Consider the following 13167-nt stretch of genomic DNA (forward strand, 5'->3'; position numbering starts at 1 on the left):
TTCAACTGCTTCATTGCTGAATGCAAATAAAGCTTCTAGGTGGCAGAATCAGTCAGTAAGCATTGGCATGCTATATTTATAGAAACAACTCTGAAGTAATTTAACGTGTTGTACTTGTAAAGAAGATTGTCACATCTTGCCTACTAAATTACAGGCTAGACAGAATGTTTCAGGTAAGATGACAGGGAGAGTTGTTCCAAGAAGGACATTCTGCTTCCTCTTTGGGGTCAATACTTCTAGTTTACCATGTAGTTTTCCTTTGGGGTTTATCTTCTTCTTCAAATGTTAATTATGAGCATAATTTGCACTTTGCCACTTGGGCTGTGTAATCAGTGATCAGCTGTCCAAGACCCATCAGAGTACCACTCCAACTTTGCTTTCTGTTTTTGCTAGAGAGTAAGAGGTTTTTCTCAGAGACTTCAGCAAATATCCTGAAGCCAAGTGATGAGCAGTTTGCAAGACAGTGCTGTGTACCACTGTCAGGGACAGAGATGCTGCCTTTCAAAGGGTTTTTGAAAAGCAGGCCAGAGTTGCAAATTGGGTAAAAAGGACAGTTTTGTGACTTTTATAGACTTTGAAACCAAACCCAAGAAAGCAATGCAAATAACTGACTTTTTTTGGTAGGTCTTCATTTATGTCTCCTTTTATCTGTAGCTCCTATTATTAAGTGAAATGGTAATAGTGTTTGAGAAGTTGAAAACTTTAATCAAACATTAGACAATATTTTTAAAGAAACAGAGTTCAAAATAAAATGCCCAGGTGTTCTCTTCCTGATTGGGAATAGGGGAAAGAATTTGGTCTGTGTCTCTGACCAAAACTAGCCAAACCAGTAGAAATTAAATACATGAACATTCAGTTCATGGGTACAGATTCATTTTCATTAACAATTCAGCTAATAAGCATGAAGAATGAGTCAGCTTGAGAAAAGCAGAAATTACTTGTGGATAATCTGAATGAGAATGGGGGATGCATAATACATTATCACATTTGAGAGGAGTTCTGACAAAATAGGGACCTTGAATTTTGGATGCAGAGAGTTATACTTGCTTAATCTGTTATTGAAGAGAATAGATACAAGCCAGCTTCAATGATTAAGTATATACTGTGCTTTTTTACATAATTAACATTATTTAAGATCTTACTTTCAGAGAAGACCTCACTGTGTCCTGCCTACCTTAAGTACTTGGATTACTGGTCACTGGTTCCTGGCAGGTCTATTGCAGCCTTGTTCTGTTGATTCAGCACAGAAAGAAAACATTTTAAGAATGTCAGTTCTTCAAGTAATGGGGATTATAGGCATGGGAACAGTACATGTTTGTGAAAGGTACAGGGTGCCAGACTTCATTTCCCATGATGGCAAGAGGGAAACTGAGGTACAGCCACAGTGCTGCTCTGAAGAGTTTATATAGTTAATATAATTAATGTGTTATTCTTTAGATTTGATTTACAGAATTGAGAAAGCATTTGTGGTAATATGGTGCTTAGACATAAGAGCCAGAAAATGGAAGGGAAAAGAATGTGAAAAGAAATACATAATGAGGGAGTTGGCCAGTTTATTTCCTAAGCTCTTTCACAGGCCAAAGCACAGTGAAAGGGGCAAAGCTAGGCAGTACAATTTAAGAAAAAAATCCAATATGAGTTATCTCTAATTATAAAATAAGCCATTAGCAATGCACACAAGGTAGATTTTTTTTCTAACATTCCTTATTATGTGTTAACATGGCACCATAAAGGTCCAAGAACCTTGGATCACACAACTTGCAAAATACCCTGATTCTTGCTGGAACTAGGTACAGCGAGACAAGTACAAGCCGAACCTGTAAATATGCCCAAGACCTTCTCTGTTCAATAAAACAGGTGGTTTCTGCTGAAACTAGTTTTGCTTGAGGACTAATTTGTAGTTCCTAGTGTCTTTCAGTGCTGACAGCTGAAGAAGGTAGCTCGGGGCCAGATTGTAATAATGTTCACTCCTTGATCTAATGGGCGGATGTGTTTAATTAACCTTTGTTTCTGCAGAAGCAGACATTCTGGCAAGCTGTAGGAATGCTAAAGAAGGGAAATCTAAACTGCAATGAACCTAGGCATATTCTATATATCTAGTACTAGATAAAGAATGTTAATGTAGATAAATACCGTTTCCTAGGAGATAGATATGTATAAGCAATTTCTGTAAAAGAAATTTAACATGGATCCCCCTGTAGGACTACCCCTCATTAATTTCACAAGATCCAGCCATGATCCCTTGTCCTTGGGACACTTGTCTCTTGTGTCTGGCACAGTTCTTCAATAGGTGGTCACAAAAGCACATATTTAAAATGAAAATATTCTGCTTAGTATCTCTTGGATGGAGTTAGACCTGACAGCCTCATTGCTTGTTCCATGTCCTCCAGTGACTTTTCCAGATACCAGAGCTTGGACTGACCCTTCCCAGAGCTTCCTGTAAAGTGCAGATCTTAAGGTTTATAGCTAATTCTTCAGAAGGCTTATGGCAAGTCTAATGCAAAGCAGATATCCTTTGCATGAAATTGCTGAAGGCACTGTTTTTTGCTTGGAAAACTAAAGCACTGTAGATTACAATCATACAAGCACAGCAAACTCCCTGGCCACAATGTCCCTAATCTTACACTAAAAAATCACCAACTTTGTATGAGTATTTGGAAAGAATGCAAATCAGAGCTTATTGTCTCTGACCTTCATCAGCTCTGCTGCCACAATAGCATCATTGTTTCCCATCTCCTCCCCTTAATAAGTGACACCCTCCATTCCTCTCACTTCCTTTCCATCCTAAATCTTTCCATCTGAGAGGCTTTTTAAAGCTCTGCTTTGTCATCTGGTTTTGCTACTACTGTGATCTAAATGCCAAACATCTTCAGTCCGTCTCAGTCTCAGTCAGCCAAATCTCTGTTTTCACTTAAAAGGCATCTTATAAGCTTGAATGCTGGAAATTCCTTTTACTCCAGTATTCTAACAAACAAGGTATATTCCAGCTGAAAGAAACTTTTATGTTGCAGCATTATTCTTACTAATACTGTGCTGCAGCAACACAGTATTAACCACAATCATAAACAGTGCTTTTCCCACCTCAGCACTGTGACACAACTCTTTCCTTCATAATACTGTGCACAAATCTCTACATTGTCACAGCACATAAGGACGAGTGTTAAGGGTGCAGTTAAATTACTAATTGACTAATCCCATGCTTTATCCACTGGGTTTCTGTTCCAGAATGAAGTGTTGTGACAACAAATGAGGTAACCAAGGAAAAATCAAACTGGCTACAACTGTCAGGATTATGAGTTCAATATAATTCTTCAGCCTGTTCATACTGGTCTCTGTTTGTTTCTAATAAGGACTGATGACTTCAAAAGCCACAAACTGTGTGTGAAGTTCTTGGGTGATGACAATTTCTTTTGTAATGTTGCCCAGTGTCTGAGACTGTCCTGGTAGGGTTGTGAAGCCCTGCTGTGAGCAGTGTCCTATTGCAAAGAGAAGGTTTGCACTAAGACTGAGGATGGAATAAGAGTGTTTATGTCCAGATATAAAGAGTGATCTCCAAAAGCTCTTAACACTGAGCATGGTCAGTGGATGCAGTCAGGCTGACACAGATGAATTCTGGAGATTCTTGACCAGTATGGTTCAAAATGCAGCCCTCTGGCCCAGTCTGGTCTGCAGGATATTCTGCCTTTTTGAAACACTACTTCTGTGGAAATTACAACTAGCAAGCTGCTGCCTCTCCCAAAGAGAAGGAAAGGAGTGAGGATTATTCTCAGGATGAGCTGCTGCCTCATCCCAAAGAGGAGGAATTGTGGGAAAGGATAGCACCCTAATACAGAGAAGTTGTTGCTGTGCTGTTGTCTGAATGATTTTGAGTGCTTGGACATGCGAAACACTCCTAGATAGCCTGCTGCCTTATCTCTTTGCTGAGCAGGTAAGAACAGCAGCACCTCTCCACCACTACTGTTCTCATTTGCTACTTGTTGGGGGGTGGGGAGGAGGGATGGGACACAGAGTAGGGAGCAAGGGACAGTAATTTTCCCCTGCAGCCTGTCACCCCACGCAGCCTTCCCCTCAAGCCTGATTTACTGCCCAAGTATGACAGTGTGATGGTAGGAGGTATGAAATCACAGTCCTGAACTGCTATTCATTGTCATCTCAGTCAAGCTAACGGGGTACCTCTCCAGATTTTGATCAATGACAGTTAATTATTTTTCCTCTTTGGAAGTGGTACACACTTCTTTCTTTTGTTAGCATGTCTGATAATGGCAGGGGATTTTTCTGAAGGTAATCTTGGAACAAAACAGCAGCTCCAGGCACTCTGTAAGAAGCCAAATACAAGGGAAGGGTGGAGCAAAGTTGCTATTTGATAATAAGAATAATCTACAAGAAAGTTTCCTTATCTCTCTTCACTGCTTGTTTTTCAAAAAGTAACTGTGATGAAAAGGCAGCAACTATTCTTCTCTGAATGTAAAATCTGTTCTGATAAGATTTCTGGAAGAACTTGCATTCAAAACTATCTTCATTCAAATCCTTCCTAAAATGCATTTCTTCCATAACGTGTTTCTATGCTAATCCACTAGGCGTTGCTATTTACATCTTTAAAAGAAACACAGGACTTCATCTGGACCAATTGTAGAGTAAGAATGACTAAGTGCATGCATGTCACATAGGAAAACATTGTCTCTGGAAAGAATCTATTGCCTCCTGGCAGTAGTTTTTTATGTTGTGGTTTTATTACTTATTGTTGATTATAATCTCCACAAGGAAGGGGCATTTGTCTTTAAACATCATTTATGCCTTTTATGGCATCATTTATGTCTGTAACTTTCTGTAATCACAGAATATTCTGAGTTGGAAGGGACCCATAAGGATCACTGAGTCCAGCTTTTAAGTGATGGCCCATATGGAGATCAAATCCATGATTTTGTTGTTATTAGCACCATACTCTGACCAGCTGTGCTAATAGAAAAGATCAAGAAGGAAACAAGAAGTAATTTTACAATACAAATTAGCTCCATCTTGAATAGCTGTCAAATTCTACTCTGCCATCTCAGTGTATATCCAGATTTGTTGCTAAAGTCACTGGAATGGAAGATGGTCGTAGCTCTTGAAACAGAGAGGACTGAATGGGAGAGGAGACCAGTAACACTGCAGCTAATAGATTCATTCCAGTGTCTCAGACTATGCAGACATTAAATAAGGCTTAGCAGGACCAGCTGAGTCTGTGCTGCCTCGTGTTATGGGCTGCTAATGTAGCTCAGAAGTGCACATCTGCTATGTAACAGTGTAAAAAGGTTCCCAAACCAGGCACTATTCTAGTGAGACCACAACATCTTGAAATTACATTTGGTCACATATTTAGGCTAGTATTTATTTGGGGTTGCTTTAAATTCTTGCTCTAGCAGAACAGTAGCATTGTTTTCAGTGAAAATTTTGGGAAACTTCTGTGATTTACTCTGTGAAAAATTACATGGAGAGACTATTTCCTCTGAGTCATCACTAGGAAAAATCCATTATTACAGAGGTGAAACATGTAATTGTGATAGCTAGAATTGAAAGAAAATAACTATAACTGTAGGTATTTTGAACATACTCAAATTTTTGTAGGTATATTGAACATACCCAAATCAGTTGATACAGCATATTTCAAACCCAAAGGTGTCAAAACTCTTGATTTCCAAAATTATAATTATTCTGTATGTCCAAAATTTTACATTGCTGTAATAATTATCATAATAAAGTTTATCATAATAAAGATTGGTTCTTCACAACCAAAATACTCACTACTAGATAAAACATGATGGTTATTTGTACAGCAGAGGAGAAGAAAGAAATAAGATTACTGCATCCAGCAGAAATGTCTGGACCTTCTATTTTTTAGCAGCATGTGGATATCTGCTCTGTATTCTGGCAAGGAAGCCCTGACAGAAGTGGCATAGGATGTTGTAGAGTTAGCAAGCTTGGAGCCAGGAAGGAAGGCAATATTTCCTGACACTCGTTAGCAATCTCAGAGGAAGGACAGCATCCTGCCTAGTCATGCTAAATCAGCTAAAGAGGCCCTACTAACACAGCAAATCCCTAACCCATCCTTGTTAAAGTAGAAGGATATTCAGATTTGCTTAGGAAAAAGAAGCCATGATTTTGGATGTGATTGTGCAAAGTACCCATTAAACTTTACTCTCCTACACTGTGACTTTCTAATTTGCTCAAGGGAGCTGTGAAATGAACAACCTGAGGGCTTACCTGTCTTTGGTTTGTCTCCCTTTATCAAGATTTGACAAGCACACTTGGTCAGTTTTCCCCTTTTTGTGCTATGCCTTGGCTTAAATATTTATGCCATGTCCCATTTAAATTCTCAGCAGAGAACTTTCATTCTTTCAGCAGCACAGCTACTACAGGCCATTTGATAGTTTGGGAAATTCAAATATATTTTGTGTGACTAAACAGCAGAGTTTGAATAACAATTGTTTGTCTTTATACACAGAACTTCCATATTCTCTGAGTCCTCAGAGTTCAGCCTCTTGTGCCCTTATAGTCCATTGTCTAGCATTTGCCAGTTCCACAGCAGCTTTTGTAATATTAATGGTTCAAGAGCCCGCCACAGTCAATCACACAGTTTATTGTTTTAACTGTTTAGAAGTAGATTTGATTGTCTTTTTAGGCAGCTGGTCACAAATGGCAGCTTAAATGGCAGACTTAAAGCTGTCAACCTCATGAGGTGGTTCCACACAAAGTCATTATTAGCAACGTTAAATTCCAAAAATCTTTGTGAAACATTTGTTAAATAACATAAATTTAAATTGGTATGTATTCAAACCATTGTAAATAACAACTTATACAGACTAGAATACATTTTAAAAATACCTAACACAAAAAAAACCAAAACAAAAACCTTACGAAAAACACACAAAGAAAAGTGTATTAGGTGATTATATCTAAAATCTCAAACTATTTTTCATTACTATTACTCTTACCATTTATCAAGGGCTTTCAAGCTAGTTCTGATATTTTTGATCCTTTGAGTTTGACTGTTACATTCTCAACTGTCATCTTCTTACCTACACTGTTCCTCTTAAAGGTTTCTTTGTCCACATTATTTCTGGTTGGATTTGAATCAGCAAAGCAGAACATTTCCTGTCCTTGGTTGGGATGAACCCACACTGGACATGAGGAGACTGTGTCAGCACTAACAGGATGCAGAGCAGGAAACACTGCATTTTATTAACAGGAACTAGAACAAGAGTGGCAAAGTTCTGGCAGAATTAGAATGAAATGGAGTAAGAGCTGGAACTAAAACATTTTTTTATATAACTAAAATAAGGCTGCCAGCAGACTGGTTTGGTAGATTTGGAAAACTTCAGAAGCATATGAGAAAAAGGTTCAGCTCAAAACCTAGGGTTTGAATGAGAGCTCTGGCTGCCCAAATAACTGGAGCTATGTCTCTGGCAGGCTGGAAAAGTCTACTTTAGTGAGTTGAGAATACAAATGAGTTATGTCCTGGAGCAGCAAGCCATTGACATTCTCCTGAAAAATGAATAGTCAAAAGTTTGGAATTAACAGAAATGGAGTTAGAATTAATATTAGTCAATAAGAATAAAAACAGACTCAAAATCTCCTCCTGGAACACAAAGCATGTTTCTCAGAGAACTAAAAGTGCACATGGACCAAAATACAAATAGGAAATAGCTCTGTGGTGTGGATCTAAAATAAAATCAGGAGTAACCACAAGCGTGGTGCCTTCTAATCTGTCATAGCTCTGCCTGCTGCTCAACACTTTCTAATCTGGACTAGCATGCTTCTCGATGATCCAGCCCTGTGGGACATTTTTGGAATTTGCTAGATGGAGAAGGAATGTACACCTTAAAAAGATGACAGATGTTTTATTGATCAGCTTTAAAGGCTGTCTTCCTGCTAATTATGGATATATACTGAAAGAAGTCTCTAAAGAGAGAGGTGAGCATGGTCCTTCATTAGCTGACTGGAAAAACACAAAAAGTATTTTTTCTTCTGTAGCAAAAAAAAACTTCTATTTAGATTGAGGGAGATGGAAACAATCTTTTTAGAGAAATAAATTTTACAGTCTTTTTCATTGTTGATTTGTGACCTTGAGATCTGTAAAATCAGGCAGTATCCTCCTTTATGACAGCTGTTTTTATAACAACTGACATGGTAGGAGGGCAACCCTTTTATTAAAAGGCCTTTTATTTTGGAAGAGAGAAGGTAAAAGTTGCTGGTGAAGTTGCTTGATGCTGTAGATGTGGCAACCAAGGACAAATCATGGCAATCACACCTTGTTTTTACACTCATGGCTTTTGGGAACTGACAGGAAAGATTATTTTTGATTTATACCCATTTCTGAGAGGCAGACATGATAATTATCAGGTAGTTCACCAGAGTCGTGCAGCAGCTATGTCAAAAGCCAACAGTTAAATTACATGTCATGAGGATCTTGTGTGTGGAGTCACCTCATGAGGACAGCTTTAAACCAAGCTGGAAAATTCTGGGGATGACATAGTGTGGGAAACACTCTATCATCAAGCTGTTGAATAAATCTCATTTGCTTTTAACTGGGATAGACTCCTGGATCTGAGGTCTCCTAAGGCCCTCTGGAATCGTATTATGATGATGCCTAACTTTTAATGCTGATAATCTATTCTTCTAGCACAAGTAAAAGTTCTAAGTGAATCTTTTACTTCTACTTGCAAAATAGTTCTCCACCAGAAGTTTTAATTTTTTTTCATGCTGAAATCTTTAATTGCTTCTACTTTTTAATTGCCTTGTTTGCATGACAAGAACTAAGAAATGAAACTTCCATAAGATATGCAGAACCTTAATGGCAGAAAAGCTAGCTATGGATTAGTAAAACTGAAAACTTTTGTAAAATCACAGCTCCCTCTGGGCAAGAAATTATAAGAATTGTAAAGATGAGCTCAATTTAATAAAGATGAGTCCTGAAGTTTAAGAAAATTTTAATTGCAAGCAGAATAGTGCTGCAACTCTTTCTTCCATGATTCAGACTGTATTTAGAAATGGTAGCTTAGACCTATCTCCATTGATATACAACAAAGCAAGAAAGTAGAAAAGGAATTGAGCTTTGCCATTTTTTCCGGAATGAAAGTTTTCCAAGTTATCCCAAGAAAACCCTTGGAGAGGTATAAGAAAAGCCACAAGAAAACTGTTTCTGAGCTAAGAAGTCAAAGAAGCCCAGCTGATCCAAACAAAGGATTCTTTACATGCTAAAGAGAGGGATTCAGCAGGTGGTCACATTGCTTAGGCTCTGTGAAAGGAAACTGAAAAGGCAGAACTACATCAAGCTGAATCTAGCATGGACGTGACATGACTGTTGCATTTTGCATCTGACATGATGGATATCTGCAGCCACAATGGCCAAATCCATGGCACTTTTGCTTTCCAAAGAGCATGAAGGACTGCTTTTTAAAAAAAAAAAAAAACTGAAGGAAGATTCCATATTAATTTTAATGCAGTGTGCACTGCTTCCAGAGAATGGAAAAATAAGATTATGGGCTACATCTCCACAATATGTGACCATTTCTCTAGTGATTAAATCTCTATCAGTTGACATTTAGCATTTTGCAGGGGTTTTCACAGACAGGAATTAGGGGAAAAGCAGGCCTTGTATATCTTATGACCTGGTTATCATTCAATTTAAAAAGTTAGTGAACTATTGCATAGATAATGGAAAGCCTAAAAAATGGCAAGAGTTATAAAGGGAATAACTGTATTTATGTGAGCCAGATCAAACCCATTCATTTTCTGCTACTGAAGATCTGATCAGGAAAAATAAACTAAAGGTCTGTTGTTGCCCTTCAAGAAATCCAGCTTAAAGATGAAATTCATGCCTGAGTGCAGCAAATCAATTTTGAAAAGTCAGAGTTTGATTTATTGTTCTCTGAAAGGTTGTGTAAAGCTTCTTACTAAAGATCTCAAAGTTACACAAAGGTGTTTTGTATGTTTAAAGGCAATCATAGTTCTCAAGGACTTTTAGAAGATGCAGATATAGGTTTATTTTGTACTGTAAGTTTTAGGTTTTCCTTCTGAATAGATGAAACTTTTTTGCATTAATTTGTTCAGCATTTGCATTACAGACACACTGATTCAGCAGTAGTACAGGTGCAGATTTGCAGTAAATTATATACACAGATTCTGCTCTCATCTATTAAAATGTCAAAACAAGAAAACAAGATTTGAGAAAGCCAAGATATGATACTATGCAATAAACTGTAGTTATCAAAAAATGTCTGAAGAAGCCATTCTTTGGCCATTCTGCTCCAGGCAAATCTGTAATACAACTTAAAACATGGTCCTGCAATGGAAGGGGAAAGCCAGACTAAATTAAAGCAAATATTCACAGTTTCCCAGTAAACAGCTCCTTTTAGGCTGCAAATATGAGATGAATTTGGGATTTCAGCTATTTATTTTGAGGAGATTAGCCTAGGTAGACGAGTGGATGGATTTGCTTGTGACTACATAATGCAGTTCTCTTGTGCTACAAATCCAGTGTAGCTTCCAGGAATTTTGGGCACAAAGTGTATTTGTGACCCTTAAACACTCTTTTAGTTTTGCAAAATCACAACAGCTTCAACTTTTAAATTAGAAATGTATATATATCCACATAGATATGCATCTATGGAGGTTCCTTCCTCCTTATATTTCCCCTTTGCTTGCTCACGTTATACAGAGTATCAGAAGTCTCAACTCAGAACTTCTTGGTTCTTGGTGAATTTTTTTAGCCTTCATTTTACTGCAGTGCTCCTGTTTTAGTTTTTTTATAGTATTCCAGAAATAAATCATAATGAAATAACAAAACTTGAGGATTATGCTGTGGTTGTGATCTGAGAGAGTCCTGTACTTATTTTTTTGGCCAAGGTACATTACTTTTGTAGACTGAGGACCCCACAAACCAGCACAGCTCCTCCCAAGCTTTTCCAAAGGAATAGGAGATGTACTATAAGTTGTATCAGAAGACAGAATAGGGGGGTTTTGTTCGTTTTATTTTTATTTACAATGTATTTATTAATGAGTTAGCAGACTGAATATTGATTAAACCTATTAATATATTGAATCACAATTTGCTACTTATGACATAATTAGCTTATAGCAAATAGTCTTTTCTAAACTGTTAATCTCTGACTCTTCTGACAGATCCTAAGTGTGTGTTACTGTTCACTGAAAAGATAAAAAACAATTCAAAAGCCCAAATGTTACAGGATACAATGCATGCTTATTTTGAAATTGCTTTCCTTAATCCTCTGATGTAAAGCATATTGTACTCTTATCAATTTAACATTGAGAAAAAGGAGGGGCTCTTTGTAGACTGTATTAGTAGGCTTTGTGGACTGTAGATTTATCAACCACAAGTAACATGTCTTTTCTAGAAAAGAATGCTGTATAAACTAACATATTAACACTCAGCTCAGCAGTGAAAATTTCTCCAATGCAGCAGCATTATCATATGACTGTATAATGTGCTGAACAAGCTCTAATTGAGGACAATGGAATGCTATAACAATACAATACTTACATTAATGTATTCATAGCTACACAAGTTTCCCCATAAACTTTACTGGTGGAATAAGTTCCTACAGGTTTACTATCCAGTTTACCCACTTTTTTAAGCCTTTCATATCTATATTTAAATACAGGAACTAACAAACAGTGAAGTGTAATATGGTGTAAATTTAGGGAGTAGTATCTGTAGCCAAGTGCAGCTGAAGAGGAATTTTTGTAGACAAAATTAGTAGCCACTTGTTTCACCATCCAAACCACTTCATGCAGAACTTCCAGAAGAGATTTCCCATTCAAGTTCCCATTTAGACCTTCTTTAATTAGACATTTCCCAGCACAAAGTTACATTGTAGGTGCAAGAAAATTCTGATAATTTTTAGCCAAGTTGTGTCTGAGTTTATTCTAGTAGTGCCATTCTCAAATAGGTAAAATACTGTCATAACAAAAAACAGTGTTACAAAATTCAGTTGCCAGGGTCTCTCTGCTAAGTTGTGAGATGCTTTAGAAAAAAGAAAAATTCTATTGCCACTTAATTGGTGAAGGGGCATCAAAGCTTCCAAACTTTTGCAGAAGATGTTGTGATTAAATGTGGAATAGGGAAAACTGCACTTATAGTAATGAAGATAGTAGACTAAAAATTAAGGGCTTTCATGGTCAGAATATTTTTACATTAAACAGTTTGGTTTAATTACCTGGTTTAATTTTCAGAAAGACATTTTAACCTCATTTTAAGTTACATTAACTTAATTAGAGATTGTAGACAGAAGTAAGTTCTTAAAATAATATAATTTTAATTGAAAATTCTTTTTCTTTCTCAAGTATTGCTCCCACACTGCTAGAATGCAGGCTGTTATAAAAGCCAGTAATTTTCATTATTAATATATTTGTCAGTATTTTAATCTGGAAAATTTGATTTAAAAGTAAGGAGGACAAGATCTGTTACCATGAATTTTTTTCAAGTATGCTCAAACCACCTTCCAACAATGGCTGTTCAACAAGGTAGCACTGTTCAACTCAGGGAGGTAAACCCTTAACTGTGTTAGCTGCTTATTATTCTAAAAAAAATCTCCTGCCTTATCCATTTTTGTAATACTTCATGTTTTTACCAAACTGGCTTCAGTGTGATCTGTAAGACACTAAGGCACACTTTCTACTCTACATTTAACAGGCAAAGCTTCACTTAATGTATCTGCTTCAGCAGTACACTTCAGGAAACATTGGTCAGCTGGAGGGAGTCCAGAGGGGAAGGAGAGTGACTGGCAGCTAGGAAACATGGCCTACAAAAACAACTGCAAAATCAGGTGTTATTTGAAAGAGGAAAAGAACTATAAAGAGTGAAAAATGTAATGATTTTTGAATATTTATCATACATGTGCAAAAAAGGGGAAAAAAAATTCATGGCTATGTCCAGTATGGAACTAATTAATATTCTTAATCTGCAGAAGGTGACAGGCAAGGTAAATGTTGTTGGGTTTTTTCTTATGATAAAGTAGTCCAGTACTTTAAACAAACTGCTAAGATAATACCACAATCTTAGCTGCATTTTAAAAAATGGCATGCCAAAAATTATATATGTGTAACTGATCTTGGCTTTGGGCCATGGAATGACCTCTTCTAACTCTTTGTAGACCCTTTATTTTCTTT

General features: G+C 37.1%; 2 protein-coding genes across 3 annotated transcripts in view; one reads left to right on the forward strand and one right to left on the reverse strand.

The window, feature by feature from the left end:
• LOC135309085 (leucine-zipper-like transcriptional regulator 1) overlaps positions 1 to 13167 on the reverse strand; it is a 50516-nt gene that overhangs the window by 33629 nt on the left and 3720 nt on the right. The gene's annotated exons all lie outside the window — the stretch shown is intronic.
• RALB (RAS like proto-oncogene B) overlaps positions 1 to 13167 on the forward strand; it is a 47710-nt gene that overhangs the window by 4064 nt on the left and 30479 nt on the right. The gene's annotated exons all lie outside the window — the stretch shown is intronic.

Source organism: Passer domesticus, chromosome 10 (assembly GCF_036417665.1).
Source record: "Passer domesticus isolate bPasDom1 chromosome 10, bPasDom1.hap1, whole genome shotgun sequence".
In the NCBI taxonomy this organism is placed as follows: domain Eukaryota; kingdom Metazoa; phylum Chordata; class Aves; order Passeriformes; family Passeridae; genus Passer; species Passer domesticus.